Source organism: Hemitrygon akajei, chromosome 30 (assembly GCF_048418815.1).
Source record: "Hemitrygon akajei chromosome 30, sHemAka1.3, whole genome shotgun sequence".
NCBI classification, from domain to species: Eukaryota; Metazoa; Chordata; class Chondrichthyes; order Myliobatiformes; family Dasyatidae; genus Hemitrygon; species Hemitrygon akajei.
Window position 1 is genome coordinate 26,684,133 of NC_133153.1, and position 18,433 is coordinate 26,702,565.

At 41.3% G+C, this 18,433-nt stretch overlaps 1 protein-coding gene across 7 annotated transcripts in view; it reads left to right on the forward strand.

Annotated features, from left to right (window-relative positions):
* sema6d (semaphorin 6D) overlaps positions 1-18,433 on the forward strand; it is a 364,739-nt gene that overhangs the window by 252,992 nt on the left and 93,314 nt on the right. The window lies entirely within an intron of this gene.

The window sequence follows — 18,433 nt, forward strand, 5'->3', positions numbered from 1 at the left end:
AAGCATTCCAAATTATCAGTCATCCTTTAAACTGAATGTCCTGAACATACAAAAAAAAACAAAAACGCGCGCTTCCAATGAAAAAGAATAAATGCTACATATGTGCAGAAAATGTTGATGTTGCTGAACTTGCCTTCAAACACTCAATTTATCTTCCCTTGCTTTGCCTTCAAAGCAACGTGTTACTTTAAGTCCTCTGTGTGATGACTTCTGATTTGGTAGTGTCCATTTCCTTTGAGATGGCAATTTAGTTCCACAGATCAGAAGTCGATGTTATCATAGTCATAGGGTAATAGAAATTTACTACAGTGGAAATAATTCACCCCAAGATATTATGCACAGGCTGATAGGTGCCTGGAATGCACTGCCAGGCGTGGTGATAGAGGCAGATATGATAGAAGAGTTAATGAGACTCTTTGATGCCAAATAACTCTGTAGAGAATAGAGAGATGCATATCATGTGTATGCAGGAGGGAATAAGTGAGATTAGCTTAATTAATGTAGCACTAAGTTATGGGCTTAAGAGCCTGTTCCGATCCTGTACTGTTCTATGTTCAATGATGAATCATTCTCATGTGGACTTTAAACGGACTCTCAGTTGATCCAGCTTTTGATCTGGAGCCAGATGATGGTCCTTCAAGTGCCATTTGGGGGTTTCTGACTCCACCACCCTTTCCAGTAAACCTTCTCACTCACTGAGTGAAATAGTACTCTCAACTCTTCTCCAATTCTTCTGTCAATGAACAAATCTGTGTCTCTTTGTTCCTGACCTTTCTGTTGAAGGAAATAGATCCTTGCTACTTAACTTGACTGGGCCTCATCGTCTTACACACCTGAGTTAAAATGTTCTTCAGCACTCTCCCCCCACCCCCCAATTAGCCATGGCAACATCTTTATAAATCTTGCCTGCACCTTCTGTAGTGCTGTTAATCTTTCTGCGGTGGCCAAGGTCGCTTCTCCAGTGGTTCATGATAGTCTCTTATCATTGTGTGCAGAGTCAAAATGGAGTCCCTGGTTCCATCTTGGAGTGGCTGACCAAAATCAAGATTGGTACTGGAGGGACTGGATTAGAGAAAAGGACAACAAACTGTGATTCTTCTATCCAACAACCATGATGAATTGACTATGTGTAACAAAACTAAATTAATACATGATTGAGCTTAACTGATGCAAATAGCCACTGTTGTTCAAAGAACATCGTTATGGTGACCTATCAGCAGTCGATGGACATCCAAGGGACCTATAAGACTATCTTGTCTTCAGGAGCACTTAATAGCAACCAAGAGTGTTTACTTTAATTGTAGGAAAGAAAATAATGATTTTCTTGGCATTTTGATTTTTCTTGTTGATAGCTAAAATCATACTTGCCTTTTTTTTAAATGTCATCTACAGAAGTTAATTATGCCCAAGAAAAAAATGGAAAAGCCTGGACTGAATCGATCATAATACAAAATGTTCTGAGCTTCACATTCCCAATATGAAATGAATAGGGTTTTAATAACTTTATTCAATAATCATAGAACATGTCGTTTATGCCGCTATGGAGCAGAGATTGAGATGCATTAGTTGTGATTTATGTCCATATGGTTGGTAAAGTAAAATTAAATTACACAGGCTATATTTTGTAAGAATATTAAATAGTGAATTTTTCCAGTACCTTCACTAAGGTTACGTTAGGACTTAAAAAACATGTTAATGTTGCACACCGGATGGTGCTTCAAGCAACTGTGCATGCTTGGTCATCATTAGACATTAGTTCCTATTGTAAATGGGACCATTTGTGTTTTTGGATTAAACCTTTTTGAGATATTTGCAGGCCACCAGGAGGGAATAATTTATGTTTCCATTCCCAGTCAGAGGAATGTGGTCCCTATTTTCCCCAAGAAGTATAAATTAAAATTATGTGCTGAAAACAAATTAAAAAGAGAGAAATAGAGCTGGAATTAAAGGAGAGGAGGACATAAAATATAAAGAATTTGAATTTTTAAATGCCCACATTAATATCTTTGAGGAGTAGGATTCCATTCTTTTATAGAATTTCTTCTTTTATAGCCAGAACTTCTTTTATAGAGTTTTTTTTTTAATAGCCAGAAAGATTCAGTGGTCAACACTAAGTATATTGCTTATTCCTGAATGCTTTGGCAGTGACATTTTCAGCCATTTATGTTGCCAGATCAGTCATAGAGTTAGATCCTAAGGGTCTCAGCCCGAAACGTCGACTGTTTATTCATTTCTGTAGATGCTGCCTGACCTGATGAGGCCCTCCAGCATTTTGTGTGTGTTGCTGGGGATTTCCAGCATCTTGTGTTACGTAGCATGGAAACAGGCCCTTTGATCCAGCCAGACCATGCCAACCAAGTTGAACTAGGCCCATTTCTCCCAGTTTGACCCATATCCTTCGAAACTTTTCCCATGCAAGGATTTTTAAACATTGTAATTGCAAGGCCTCTGTTGGTTGGGGTCGACCATGAATGTTGTGTCCTAGCTGTCTAGATACACAAACCAGGGCAGTACAGTACGAGAGCATGTTGCCCCTGTAGCAAGCTCCCCCTCTCCACCCAGCTGATGAATACAAAGGAATGGCAAAGGCCGACACAGTTTGGCCTCAGCAGCATCACAGGACTGCCTTAGGGACTCCAGCTCTGGATTTTTCCCTCAGGGTTTTTTCTCCCAAAGCCTTTCCCATAAGTGGGTAAAGCTGCAAGACAGCAGAAGTTTGAGATCAGATCTTTCCTCCTCCTAGAAGAGCCACCAGTTACAGCTGGCGAACCTCATTTGCCTGAAGTGACTGGTTTTAAGACACCAGTAACCCCATCTTTGCCCCTTCTCCTGTCAGTAGAAACGGTTCCCTCAGGCTTAGTAGTTAAGCCACATGTGAAGGCCAGGAGCTGGACTTGGTTGTCAGAGGCTACTTGAGACACACGCCATTGGGAGCATTTAATAGGTAGTGGGAGCTTGTCCCCATTATCACCCTCAGCTATAACAACCTTAAGGAACTACTGTAATTGTAGTCTGCTAGTTAATAACATTGCAGGCATTTCTGCTGTTGAAGGATACAACATCGCACTCTGTGGACGAACAGAGTACCAGTGGCAGCTTTTTCTGAACTTTGATATTTTCCTATGGGGGGAGCACAGTGGTACAAGTGGTTGAGGTGTTGTCTCACAGTGTCAGTGATCCACGTTCAGTCCTAATCTCAGGTGTTGTCTGGGTGGAGTGTGGTTTTTCTGGTGATTGTGTGGGTTTCTTAACACTTTAACATACAGGTTGGTAGATTATTTGGCCACTATGTATTGCATCTAGTGTGTGGGTGAGTGACAGGATCTTGGGGAAGTTGATAGGAATATCAGGAGAATAGGTACAGGGAAAATTAAGGGAATAGAAGTGCACTGTGAGCCAACATAGACCTGAGAGGCCAGATGTTGTTTATGTATGGAAAATGTATGTGCAAAGACCAGAAGTGGTCAAACTTCCATCATTTATAATGGTGGCACTCATCTCTGTTATCCCCGAGCCCTCTCACCATTACCTTTGATGCAAGTTCAGGATTAATTGACCAGTGGCTCAGATGTTGGTTGTGGAATAAATATTGGGCACAACACATTTGTTTGAAAATGGATCATTTAAAAGGGCAAGTGGAGCCTTGATTTAATGTACCACCTGAGAAACAAGGCAGCGCTCTCTCAATAATATCAGCCTAGATTTTGCATTCAAATCTCTCTGGTGGGGTTTGAACCCCTGACCCTCTCCCTCAAAGACCAGACTTGTACCACTAAGCTGCTGATGTCTATAATGTTGATAGGTAGAACTCAAATCAATATAATCTAACAACCAACCACAAAATATGGCAGAAGAATAAAATCTGCCCAAGACTTCTATATACAGTACTTTGCATTCACTGACTAGTAACCTAAAAAGTCGGTTCCCAGAAAAAAAGTATTTAACAGTTCCTCTTGGTATTTGAGCATTCACAATAAAGCAGGTGGCTTAATAATATCCTGTTGCTTAAAAAGCTTGCAACATGATTCCTGGATAAATGATGGCAAAGAAAATCCAAAATAGTTTAAGTGCTGGAAATAACTTACTGCCAGATTCTAAACAATTATTTCTCGAGAACCTGATAGTAAGTTGAGGCTAAGATCAGTAGCTAACCATTTTGTGTCAGAATGAAGATATCAATCACATCCTACACAGTATAGACTGTTCAAAATAATGCATTCTACACCCACACTACTATGAAAAGTTGCTATATCCTGCCCAAACATGGTTAAAGTCCATAGCTAACTCAGGCTTAGGAATCATGTTGCACTGTTTTGTAGTACTGATTAGACAGCTGTGAAAAGATTGTAAGATACTCAAACTTCATTATGAGCCAGAATCTCCTATAAGGCGATAACATCGCGCCCTGGAATTATGTATAGCTTCCAGTGAGATAAGAAATATGGCAACAACATGAGAAAACTGCCCGGTTATTGCACTCTCTTCTTTCCCATCTCACAGTGCAATCAGTAGTCAAGTCTGCAATAAAATAAATCCTTCTAATCGCACAAACATAAAATTAATTATGCGGTTCTGAAATACTTAACTGATGGTCTCCAAAGCTCTCTAATTTCATGAACCTACACAAATCTTGGAAATACAATAATATATCCTTGGTGCATCCTTTCACACAGTGTCACTCCTACTCATCATGTAAGTGCAATGTTACTGCCTTAGAAAATAGAAGGTCTGAGCCTCGCTGCAGGATTACAAGCTAGAATGAAGGACTGCAGCATTACTGAGGCATTTTATTGGAAGTTCTGAGGGCCATCATAAATTATCAGTTAGAGAGGTGTAGCTTAATCAAAATCAACTTACAGAGGAAGGCAGAAGGTGTCAGTAGGAGTTGGACCAGTGTGGAAAACTATACTCACCTCAGCAATGAACTGATTCCACAACCTATGGATTCACTTTCAAGGACTCCACAGCTCATGTTATTAATTTTTTTTGTATTTGCACAGTTTTGTTTTCTTTTGCACATTGGTTGTTTGTCAGTCTGTGTGTACTTTTTCATTGATTCTATTGTACTTCTTTGTTCTACTGTGCATGCCTGCAAGAAGAAGAATTTCAGGGTAGTATATGGTGACATATACATACTTTAATAATAAATTTACTTTGAACTTGGACTAGATGACACTGTTCCAGGCACCTTGTGGTGTACATTAATGAGTTTTACTTAAATGTATGGTACATTATTTAGAAGTTCAACAATATTAGCAGCGGAGATGATACTGATGATTAAACATCCTAGGCTGCTGGATGATGTTATTGGACTAGAGAAGCAGGCACAGGAGTGTTAATTTGCATTCATTCTAGAAAAGTGTGGAAAAAATGCAAACAAGAACTCGTCTTCTCTCTTTTCTGATTAATATTCAGTTATTACCACCTGAATGGGTCAATTAGTCATTCATCTCTTTGCTATTAAGGATAAGTAGTTGGATAGGAAGTTCAAAGAAACAAGGTATTTTGGAGTGCATGTCCTCAGAACCCTGAAAGCAGAGACTGGATAGATAAGGTGCTAGAGAAGGCAGACAGGATGTACGAATTTACCAACCACAGCATTGCAAAATTCTGTTAAAGTTGAACAAACCACAACAGGAGACCTGTTTCTGTTTCTGATCAACACACCACAGAAGTGTCATTGTGGCACCAGAAACATTGCAGAGCAGGCTTATGAGGATTTTTGCCAGCACTGAAGAATTATACTATCGAGGAGACGTGATTTGTATGGAGATTTGAGGGAGGTTTAATAGAGGTAGATAAAATTGTGTGGCCTAGGTGGATTGTAAGGTTTTTCTGGTTGACAGCTGGTAGACAAAGCTATAAATTGTGTTATGAGGAAGCAGGTGCACAAGTTTCGTAAGTGAGACAGAAGACACTAATTACAAATAAGCATGTTAATCACTTACTTACAAGCAGTAAAATATTCAACCAAACAGACCCCCAAGTTCCACAACTACAAAACCTAACATTCAACAAAAAGGTACTTAGCCAAGAATGTGCTTTGAAAAAGTATTCAGCCCCCACAACTATTTTCACATATTACTGTCTTATTTTCTAAATTTGAAATATATTGAAGTAGGATTTTTGAGCTCATGTACAAAACATTGTGCATCTTGTCAAATTAAAAGAAAAATTCCAAAGTCTGTCAACAATTTACTAAAAGTTAAAAATCAAACTTGTGAGGTTGAAAAAGTATTCATCCCCTTTGTAATTACTACTTTAAATTTCCTATTTTACCACCTCACCCAATTTGTTGATGTAGAAAATCGGAGGATCACCTATTTTCAATGAATTCATGAGTAAGTACTCGCTCTCTCTAAGGTCCAACAATATGGTAGATTTTCAACAGACCAAACCTAAGTGAAGACAGGCAATCAGGGAAATGATAATAGAGAAGCACAAATCTGGGGAAGGGTACAGGGCCATCGCAAGGCACTGAACATACCTCGGAACTCAGTGCAGTCCATCCTGAAAATGTGGAAAACATATGAAACCATAGACACACTGCCTAGATCAGGCTACCCTTCTAACTGTAGACATCATAGAAGAATGACACTTATAAGAGAGACTACTGCGATGCTAACTGTCATTCTCAGTGAGTTGCAGCAGTCAGTGGCTGCAAATGGAGATGAAGTTCGTGTCTCTAAAATCTCTAAGGTCTTGCACAAAAAGAGTATTTATGGAAGAGTGGCAAGGAAGAAGTACTGGCTAAAAAAAGTATATCCTTGCCTATAAAGTCTTTGCAAAGCGTCACTTACAAGAAGCTGTAAAGATGTGGAAGGTCTTGTGGTCAGATGAGACTGAAGTGAACTTTTCAACTTCAACGTTAAGTGGTATGAGTGGCATAAATCTAATACTGCTCACGTACAACACGCTGAAGGAACTCAGCAGGTCAGGCAGCATCCGTGGAAATGAGCAGTCAACGTTTTGGGCGGAGACCATTTGTCAGGACGAAGGGTCTCGGCCCGAAACATTTGCTCGTTTCCACGGATGCTGCCCGACCTGCTGAGTTCCTCTAGCGTGTTGTATGTGTTGCTTTGACCACAGCATCTGTGTCTAATACTGCTCATCTGCCAGGTATCACCATCCCGACTGTAAAGTATGAAAGAGGTAGCATCATGCTATGGGGATGCTTTTCAGCTGCAGAGAATGGAAATCTGGTCAGGATTGATGGGAAGATGAATGCTGCTGGAGATCCTGAATAAAAACCTGCTAGCTTCTACCAGAAAGCTTAAATTGGGGAGAAAGTTCATCTTTCAGCAGGACAACAACCTAAAGCACACTGCCAGATCAATCATGGAATGGTTTCAAACGAAGAAAATTGAGGTCCCAGAGTGACCCTGTCAGACTCCTGACCTTAACCCAATCAAACACCTTTTGTAAGACCTCACGATTGCTGTCCACTGCTGCTTTCCAACTAACCTGGCACAGCTTGAGTAATTTTGCAAGGAGGAATGGGCAAATCTTGCTCCATCACGTTGTGCAAAACTAATAGAGATTTATCCAAAAAGACAACTGATTGTAATTGCTGCGAGAAGTAGTTCAACTAAGTGGTTTGCAAAGGGGGATGAATACTTTTGAACGGCTGTCATTTCAGTTTCTGAATTTTTAGTTTTTCATGTTTTACAATTTTCCATCTTTTTTGGGCTGTGCGGTGAAAAGAGAGCATGTGATCCACAAATAAAATTTCTCAGTTAAAATTGATCAAAATCCCTGGGTGTAATACTCACTTTTGTGAACGAATGGGTTGGGAGCTGAATACTTTTTCAAGGCACTGTATATTTGCAGCACTCTTTCCCAATGCTTCTTCAGCACTGGTTGCGACCTCAGTTGTGAAGGTGTGTGTCTGGGGACAAAGGAAAGCTACCTGAAACTGAACCTTGCGCAAGACAACAAATGGGAAAGAGATGCTGCCTCCTTCAAACAGGCCAGTCGATGACAGGCATGATAAGGCGACATTGTGACAATTCAGCCATCAGACTAGTATGACCTTTGCGAATGCCCCACTAAAATACATATGAAAAAGAAAAGTACAATAACCAGTACTATAAACCCAATAGTCACCCTTCAGTGTATCATAGTAGTCCATCAGCCTCCTAGTGCTCCAAAAACCACCATCCTTCCCCTAGAGTGTAATAGCTACAGAGCTGGTCCCCCACTTAATCTTATCCATCAACTCTCAGATATGATCAGCCAGGTGAGTGATGTTCTTTGCGAGCAGGTAATCTAAGGCCACCGCTATCAGTTCCCGGTACAGTCTGGCCATACCATACTGGGAAAGGCTATCGTCCAAAACCTTCCTTCCTCTCTGATGGCCCTTTTAATATGCCAATCAGCATGGGCAAGGTGCCCATCCAGGACTCTGAGATACGTACAGCACCACATATCCCAGTCAGCAGCAGCTGCACCACCCCGTGGGGAGCCGCAGGTAGGCTTAGGAGCTGAATATCCAGTGAGTCCCTTTCAGTGGCCATCTTCACTGCACCATTCAGAGTAGACAGTTGTCCCAGGATACTGTTCCTTCTCAGACTTGCCATATCCCACTGACCTGTGCCTGTGCTCATCATACCACCTACACCAACAAATTGGTATAAGGATTAGATGGGAGTTGAGGAAAATTGTATTTCACCCAGTGAGTGATGGCGGTCTGGAAATTGCAACCTGAAAGGGTGATGGAGATGGAACACATCACAATTAAAATGCTCCAGGATGAGAACTGTAACCTGCAAGGCTAGAAAGGTGAAATGTTTAAGGGGAGCATGGAGGAAACTTTTTCACTCAGAGGGTGGTGAGAGTGTGGAACAAGCTGCCAGTGCAAGTGATGGATCAGGGTTCAATGTTATCATTTAAGTTAAATTTAGATCAGACAGGTATGGAGGGCTATGGTCAATGTGCAAGTCAATGGGACTAGGTAGTTTGGCACAGACGAGATGGGCTGAAGGGTCTGTTTCTGTCTGTAGTGTCCTGATTCCATGTGCTATTAATTTGTCTGTTTTGCAATGCCCTCATTATCCTGCCAGAGTGCTAGCCAAAGAAGAACAGAGGTATTTTCTCTCTTCTGACTACTCAGAGCATTCAATTATCACTACCTAAATAGATCAACTAGTCATTCATCTCTTTGCTACTTGTGGGACCCAGTGATTTACAAATTACCTGCCAGCTTCGTCCATAAAACAGTGACCACATATCCAAAGTAATTTATTGGCTGTGTGATGTGCTCGATAAAATATTAATGCAATTTTCTTCCTTCCTCCATGTAAAGAATTTCATTGACAGCACTGCTCAAAGAAAGTCGTTGATTTAAAGCCAACTGTAAAACCAAGTACGTATTAGGAACCAGGCACTACTCTGAAGGTTCCTGAAGGAGGCTTCCATTAATGACCTTTTTATGAGATGCCACATCAGACCAGGTTCTACTTTTATTCTTAAGTAGAACAGCGGAAATAAATATGCCCACTTTCCTGAATGATGTGGGTTAAATTTGGTACAGGAATCAGACTCATGTTTAATATCACCAGCATATGTTATGAAAAGTGTTAACTTTGCAGCAGAAATACAATGCAATACGTGATAATATAGAAAAAATAGAGAATTACAGTAAATATATATGTATATCAATGTAAATTAAATAAGTAGTGCAAAAGCAATTTTTTTTAAAAAGTAGTGAGGTAGTGTTCATGGGTTCAATGTCCATTTAGAAATCGGATGGCAGAGGGGAAAAAGCTGTTCGTGAATTGCTGAGTGAGTGCCTTCAGGCTTCTTTACCTCCTCCTTGATGGTAACAATGAGAAGAGGGCATGTCCTAGATGGTGGGGGTTTTAATGTAAAACTAACACCCTCATGCATGATTAATTTAAATTGCATTTATTTAGATGTAAATCATATTAGAGGGTCCCACATCCAAGTTTAAAGCAGAATCACTTGAAAGCAGTGTCAAATAATATTGTTATTTTTGATTTTTTTTTCAAAGACCAATACTTTGAAATTAACTGTGAATAAATGAAAGAAAATGTCCCATTTATGAACAACTGACTGCTTCTCAATCTAGTCCTTGCTGAACATGGCACAGTTCCACAACAGTGCAGCGGTGAATAGTTTGTTGTAAATTCGCAATAGTACATAGAATTGTATAATAATACTGTATAAATATTAAAATCTGTTTCCCTAGGTGATAATGGCAAGCCTAGAGTTCCATTAGTGGATTGGGGTTGTAGCACTGTGCAAAAGTTCTAACCTATGAAATAGCAGCTGTAGAATAGTGTGTTTCTACATCCTTCCAAATAACGTGTAAAAAATTAGTCTGAGCCTCGAGAGGAAGCTTCTGCTCATTGAATATTCCAAGTGGCTGCACTCTGAAGAAGTTTGCATACCTGCACTTGCTTCACACAGTGAGTTCCTGCCCACAGTATCTGGGCAGCTGAGAAGGAGAAAATTAGAGGTCACTTTTATCCAACAATCACTGACCTCCTAGTACTCATTAGAACATTATACCTGTAGACACAGGGATGAGTGCATGTCTTCTTTGATCAGCACCATTCCAATTAAGTGTTATGACATGTAGAGAATCAGCATTCTTAAACAAGGGAGCCAAACTAGCTTTTTAAAGTATCTTGCACTCTGCAGTGGATGGTGAAATCAGAACCACCTAGTATGACTGTGGTTGGTTGCACTCCCAACAACTGAAGTTTCCATTTATTTACTAACAAGAGAAAATCTGCAGATGTTGGAAATCCAAGCAACACACACAAAATGCTGGAGTAACTCAGCAGACCAGGCAGCATCTATGGAAAAGAGTACAGTCGACATTTCAGATCGAGACCTTTCAGCGGGATTGGAGAAAAAAAGATGAGTAGAGTTAAAAGGTGAGGAAGGGGAGGGAGAGGGGGGGATTAAGTAAAGAGCTGGAAAGCTGATTGGTGAAAGAGATACAGGGCTGCAGGAGGGGGAACCTAATAGGAGAGGACAGAAGGTCATGAAATAAAGAAAAGGAGAAGGAGCACCAGAGGGAGGTGATGGGCAGGCAAGGAGATAGGGTGAGAGAGGGAAAAGGGGTGGGGAATGGTGAAGATGGGGGGCATTACTGGAAGTTTGAGAAATTGATGTTTATGCCATCAAGTTGGAGGCTACCCAGATGGAATATGAGGTGGCCCCATTGCGACAGTAGAGGAGGCCATGGATAGACATATCGGAATGGGAATGGGAAGTGGAATCATAATGGGTGGCCACTGGGAGATCCTGCTTCTTCTAGCGGATAGAGCGTAGGTGTTCGGCGAAGCAGTCTCCCAATCTACGTCAAGCTTCACCAGTATACAGGAGATCACACCGGGAGCACCGGACACAGTATATGATCCCAACAGATTCACAGGTGAAGTGCCGCCTCACCTGGAAGGACGGTTTGGAGCCCTGAATGGTAGTGAGGGAGGAGGTGTAGCACTTGTTCCACTTGCAAGAATAAGTGTCAGGAAGGAGATTATTGGGGAGAGATGAATGGACAAGGGAGTTGCATAGGGAGTGATCCCTGTGGAAAGCAGAAAGTGGCGGGGGGGGGGGGTGGATGATGTGTTTGGTGGTGGGATCCCGTTGGAGATGACAGAAGTTCCAGAGAATTATGTGCTGGACTTGGAGGCCAGTGGGGTCGTAGGTGAGGACAAGTGGAACTCTATGCCTGGTAGGGTGGAGGGAGGATGGGGTGAGAGCAGACATGCATGAAATGGAAGAGATGTAGTTGACGGTGCGTTGAAGGGAAGCCCCTTTCTTTGAAAAAGGAGGACATCTCCTTCGTTCTGGAATGAAAAAGCCTCATCCCGAGAGAAAATGCGGTGGAGACAGAGGAGTTTAGAGAAGGGGATGGGGTTTTTATAATAACAGGGTGGGAGGAGGAACCACAACTCTCTTTTATCCCTCCTAGTTTAGTCCCTTCCTACCTACATCCATGACACTTCACACACTCTGGATCTTTTTCAAGGATTTCAAGTTCGCTGGCCCCCATCATCATATTTTCCCTATGGATATCCAGTCTCTGTACACCTCCATCTCCCACCGGGCAAACTTCAAAGCTCTCCATTTCTTTCTGGACACCAGACCCAACCAGTTCCCCTCCACCACCACTCTCCTCTGTCTAGTGGATCTTGTCCTCACTCTTAATAATTTCTCCTTTGGCTCCTCCCTCTTCCGTCAAACAAAAGGTGTAGCCTTGGGCATGCGTATGGATCCTAGCTATGCCTGCCTTTTTGTCAGCTCCATGGAACAGTCTATGTTCCAAGCCTGCACTGGTGTATGCTGCCCACTTTTCCTACGCTACATCAACAACTGCATTGGTGCTGCTTCCTGCACCCATATGGAGCTCGTCGACTTTGTCAATGGTGCCTCCAACTTCCACCCTGCCCTCAACTTTACCTGGTCCATTTCCAACATCTCCCTCCCCTGTCAGAACCTCCCTGTCTCTTATCTCTAGAGATAACTTATCTACTGATGTCCCGCAACCTCATCTGTTCCATTTCGCACATATCTGTTCTCACCCCATCCTTCAGCCACCCCACCAGCGTTAGGGTTTCACTTGTCCTCACCTACCACCCCACCAGCCTTCTCTTCTCATCCAGCATAATTCTCTGGAACTTCCGCCACCTCCAACGGAATCCCATCACCAAGCACATCTTCACACCAAGCGACACTTCACCTGTGAGTGTGTTGGGCTCATCCACTGTATCCAGTGCTCCTGGTGTGACCTCTTGTATATCAGTGAGATCCAACGTAGATTGGGAGACCACTTCGCTGAGCACCTACACTCTGTCCACCAGAAGAAGCAGGATCTCCCAGTGACTATCCATTTTAATTCCATTTCCCATTCCCATTCCGATAAGTCAATCCAAGGTCTCCTCTGCTATCGTGATGAGGCCACATTCAGGTTGGAGGAACAACACCTTATATTCCGTCTGGGTAGCCTCCAACCTGATGACATGAACATCAATTTCTCAAACTTCTGTTCACGCCCCTCCCCCACCCCTTCACCATTCCCCATCCCCGTTTCCCTCTCTCACCTTATCTCCTTGCCTGCCCATCGCCTTCCTCTGGTGCTCCTCCCCCTTTTCTTTCTTCCATGGCCTTCTGTCCCTTCCTATTAGATTCCCCCTTCTGCAGCCCTGTATCTCTTTCACCAATCAACCTCCCAGCTCTTTACTCCACCCCTCCTCCTCCCGGTTTCACCTCTCACCTTGAGTTTCTCCCTCCCCCTCCCCCCACATTTTAACTCTACTCCTCATTCTTTTTTTTCTCCAGTCATGCTGAAGGGTCTCAGCCTGAAATGTCGTCTGTACTCTTTTCCATAGGTGCTGCCTCCAGCATTGTGATTGTTTCCATTTATTTACCACTTTCAATGTAACAGAACCCTCTGAGATCCTTAACTGGTATTTTATCAAACACTGCTCTCCGCCATTCTGGGAGCCACAGTCGCATAGCGTTTAGTGTGATATTATTACAGCTCAGTGTGTCAGATTTCAATTCTGGCACAGTTTGTATACTTTCCTGAGACTGTGTGGGTTTCCTCTGGGTGCTCCAGTTTCCTCCCACAGTCCAAAGATGTACCGGTTAATAGGTCATTGTAAATTGTCCTGTGATTGGCTAGTTTTAAACATGTGGGTTGCTGGGCGGCATGGCCCATTGGTCGGGGAGGGCCTGATCCGCACTTTAACTCTAATAAGTAGATTTTTAAAAATTCTTTTTATGCTGGCTATCTCCTGCTTTCAATCCAAATGAAGAGGCTTGACCTGAAATGGTGGTTGCCCATTTCCCTCTGTCGAAGCTGCCTGAGTTGCTGAGTGTTTTTTTTCCCTATGTCGTTCAAAATTTGACACAGAACCACATGAGGAGCTGGTAGAACTATTACCCTTTGGTCAGCTAAGTAGGTTTTGCAGAGCCTTGTTAAATCGGAGCTAGATTTAGGGAGGGAATTCCAGGGATTAGCCCATGACGGCTGAAGTCACAAACTCTGGTGGCAGAATTAAAGATGTGTAACAGGCCCAAATATAAGAACAAAAGACAATGGTGGAAAGAAGCTGAATTTTGCAGGCTACGTGCCGGAATGAGAGTGTAATCTAAGAGCAAAATATTGCAAACGTTAGATATCTGAAATAAACTGCAGAGTTCGGGAGAAACTCAACAGGACAAGCATCATCTGTAGAGTGAAGTAATCATATTACGGTTTTACCAAAATTAAAACCTGCTAATGCTGAAAATCTAAATTAAGTTACATGTCTAAATGCCTAAACACTTAACCCTGTTTCTTTCTCCATGGATGTTGCCTGGTCTGTTGAGTGTTTCCAGCAGGTAATCCGTCTGATCAAATCGCTCAGACGTGGTGTATGTCATATTCGGAGACAGACAGGAAAATGTGAACAAAGTGTAATAAATTTTTCCAATAATTGGAAAGTATTTGATGGTAAAGGTATTCTTGAAAACAATGGGTGATAAAACTCTGTACAAGGAGCTATGAATCATAAGGGAGTACAATTATAATTATTTTCCATAAAATGGTTTCAAGGATAGAAATGTAGCAGAAATTTCAAATCAGGCAAGTAAATAGATTATGGAGATTGTTCAAATCACAAGTCCTCCTCCATTATAAATTACATGGTTCATAGAACCATTCAGAGGCAGTAAGCAATCTGCTATGTACTGTATGTATTTTAAGATTATTGTCTAATTTGAATTGCTAACAACAACTAAAAGTGGTATTGTTGAGAAGTCAGCATTATCAATTAGCAGTTAATTAAGCGCCATTAGTAAAATTGTGTTCATTGTCTCTAGTAATTTTAAAATGTGTGCTTTTTAATTTATACCTGTCACTGCTTAAAATCAAAAGCTGACATGGGTGCTGGCAGACTCCCATCCAGCATCCTGCCTCTATATATTAACCACTAAAGCAGCATTTCAACAATATTGTTAAATTACAGTTTCCAATCTATAATGTCCTTCAGAACTGGATTGATGCCTGCGATAAAGAATGATCTGTCTGTGCAGTTTCAATATTGGAAAATGTGTTCGCTCAGAGATGCCAGCAGCAACCACAACACCAATTTCTCATGACATATCTTAATATGCAGATATGGAGAATCTCTTCAAGTGCAGAAGCAGAGACTTCAGCAAACAGCTAGAAAGCTGTTGCTGATTTGACTAGTAGATCAGACAGCTGACATTGTTTTAAATGTACAAGAATGACCAGACTTGAAATCATCCTTGCCTTTGAATAACAGCTGTTTAATCCATAAATTCAGCAGTATGGAATTCATATAGTCGGCATATGATATAATAATCTTCAAACCTCCAGTAGCCTGCTAAGAATACAGCCATTATTTTCTCTGCAGCCTTATGCTAAAAGCAAGTTCTATTAGAGTAATAATTCTATTAGAATTTTACATTTCACAAGTATGCCAAAACTTTGCTGACTAAACTAGTCTATGTCTCTATAATATGTTCAGAAAACAAAGAATAAAATTTTCACCATTTTATTTGGATTAGTGAAACGGTTTTCTTTATCCAAGATATACATGTAAATAATGTGTAGCCACCTTGTATCAGAGGAAATTAAACCATACTTTACTGCGTTGTTATCAGAGGAGTTCAAGGTTAAGAACAAAACACCATCATTTTACCCGACAGCAACATAGCTGAAACTTGGCAGTGGATATCACACATGTGCCCTGGCTGTCAAGCAAAGTTTACCCATAAAAATCAATGGGGAACAGTTACATGCCATATTGTTTTGTTTTATGTACACTCAGTGGCCACTCTATTAGGTACCTCTTCTATTAGGCCACTGACTGTATGTTCCTGGTTTTCTGCTGCCATAGAGCATGGATTGCAATGTTCGACTTGCTGTACATTCAGAGATGCTCTTCTGCACACCACTGTTGTAACACATGGTGATCTCAGTCACTGGCACCTTCCTGTCAGCTTGAACCAGTCTGACAATTCTCCTCTGACCCTTCTCATCTACATTTTCATCCACAGATCTGCTGTTCACTGGATTTTTTCTTTTTGTTTTTGACACCATTCTCTGTAAACTCAACAGAAGCTTTAGTGTGATAATCCCAGGAGACTGGCAGTTTCTAAAATACTCGAACCACCCACATCTGGCACCAACAATCATTCCATAGTCAAAATCACTCAGATCACATTTCTTTCTCATTCTCATGTTTGGTCTGCACAACAACTGAACCTCTTGACCATGTCTGCATGCTCTTATGCATTGAGTTGCTGCCTTATGATGGGCTGATGGGATAATTTACATTAACAAGCAGGTGTACATAATAAAGTGGCCATTGAGTATATTCTTGAGCTGATTTTCCACAGCAGTAATGAGGGAGTGATGAGAAGTCAGAGGTCCCTTGTTTAGATGAGGCACTACTGTTGGCTCTCTCAGATGGACACAAAAGATCCTATGACACCGTACAAAAACAAGCAAGTTGTCCTTTCTGTCACACCCTACTATTTAACCCTTGTTCTGCTTTAATGAAACAAGATTTAGTCTTTGTTGTGAGGCTTTTTGGAACTTGCTATGTTGAAATATTCTGCTGTACTCCCAATCTTTTTCCTGAAGATATTTTAACTTTTTCACCTCTTCCCAGAAATTAGGATTCAATTTATTGTTCATAACACTGATGTACATCAACCTTGATAGGTTTATCTTTTGTGTACACTAGCACATTATCCATTACATAAATTTTATACCTTTTATGTGCATGTGAGGACACTATGCACAATCAACTCCTGGCTCATAAACCCAGCAAAACTAGTAGTGCAATACAACATTTGAAATAAAATCATTCATGTTCTTCAGGTTAATGTAACTGCAAAAAATGACCTTAATGGTTGAGTCAGCCATCTTGTAACAGATCCACAGTAACAGTGTATTAAATTGAATGGATAACTATTAAACATTCATCTAGTATTAAGAAGACACATACACTCAGTGGCCACTTTATTGGGCACACCCATACACCTGTTCGTGGAATGATTGTTGGTGCCAAGCCACATTACTAGTTTGCTAGGTTTATAAACTAAGAGTTAATTTTGTATCCATCTGCAAGAACTGACAGTAGTGCCTCATTTAAATGAGGGTCCTCTGACACTGGGTCACTCCCTCATTACTGCTGTGGAAAATCGGATCAACAGTATACTCTGTGGCCACTTTACAAGGTGCACCCGTACTCCTGCTTGTGAATGCAAATATCTAATCAGCTTGTCATGTGCCAGCAACTCAATGCATAAAAGGATGCAGAGGTTCAGTTGTTTTTCATCAGAATGGGGAAGATATACGTTGTGTGTGACTTTGACCATAGAATTTCCACACACAACTGTCTCCAGAGCTTACAGAGAATGGTGTGTAAAACAAAAACACGTCTAGTGAGTGGCAGTTATGTGGGTGAAAGCACTTAGTTAATGAGAGAGATCAGAGGAGAACAGCCAGACTAGTTCAAGCTGACAGGAAGGTGACAGTAATTTAAGTAACCATGTGTTACAATAGTGGTATGCAGAAAAGCATCTCTGAATACACAACATGAAGCGGATAGGCACAAACCACAAACGTACACACAATGGCCACTTTATTAGGTAAAGGAGGTACCTCAGAAAGTGGCCACTGAGTGCATCACTCAAGATTCTGAAGTAGAATTTAAACCTGTCATCTTCTGATTCAAAGCCTAGAGCAATACAAACTTGAGCTATTGTTGACACAGTAACAATTATCATGGTAGTGTGGACAATATCAACGTTGACTGTGATGTTCAACCCTTCAAATATAATTAAAATGTCTGTAAGCTCTCAGCTTTATAGCTTGGACATTAGAACAACATAGTGGATGGGCGATCAGGGAAAAGCAATTGTTCATGTAATTGTAAGACATCTTCGGAAGGCCAAATAATGTGAGTTCTGTAGAATTCGATTCCACAGGTGGCTGTGGAGGCCAAGTCATTGGGTATATTTAAGGCAGAGGTTGAATAATGAAAGGATAAGGGGAGAAGGCAGGAGATTGGGGCTAATAGGGAAAATGGATCAGCCATGATCAAATAGTGAAGCAGACTCAAAGAGCCAAATGGCCTGATTCTGCTCCTCTATCTTATGGTCTTAAAAAGTCAGAGAAAAAATAAAATGAAACAGCTATCTTTCTATGTAAAGGCAGAGAAACTCATCAGAATTGTTTCTCATACATCATAGCGTTGATTTCTGTTGTTTTAAAACTCACATGTGTTCTTTGTCTACCCAATATACACACAATGTCTCTCTCAACATCATTCTCTCGCTTCTCTGTCATGCTCTCTCCCTCCCCCTCCCCCTTCCCTCTCCTCCTCTCTCCCTCTGTCCCTCTCCTCCTCTCTCTTTCTAACTTGGAACCGAG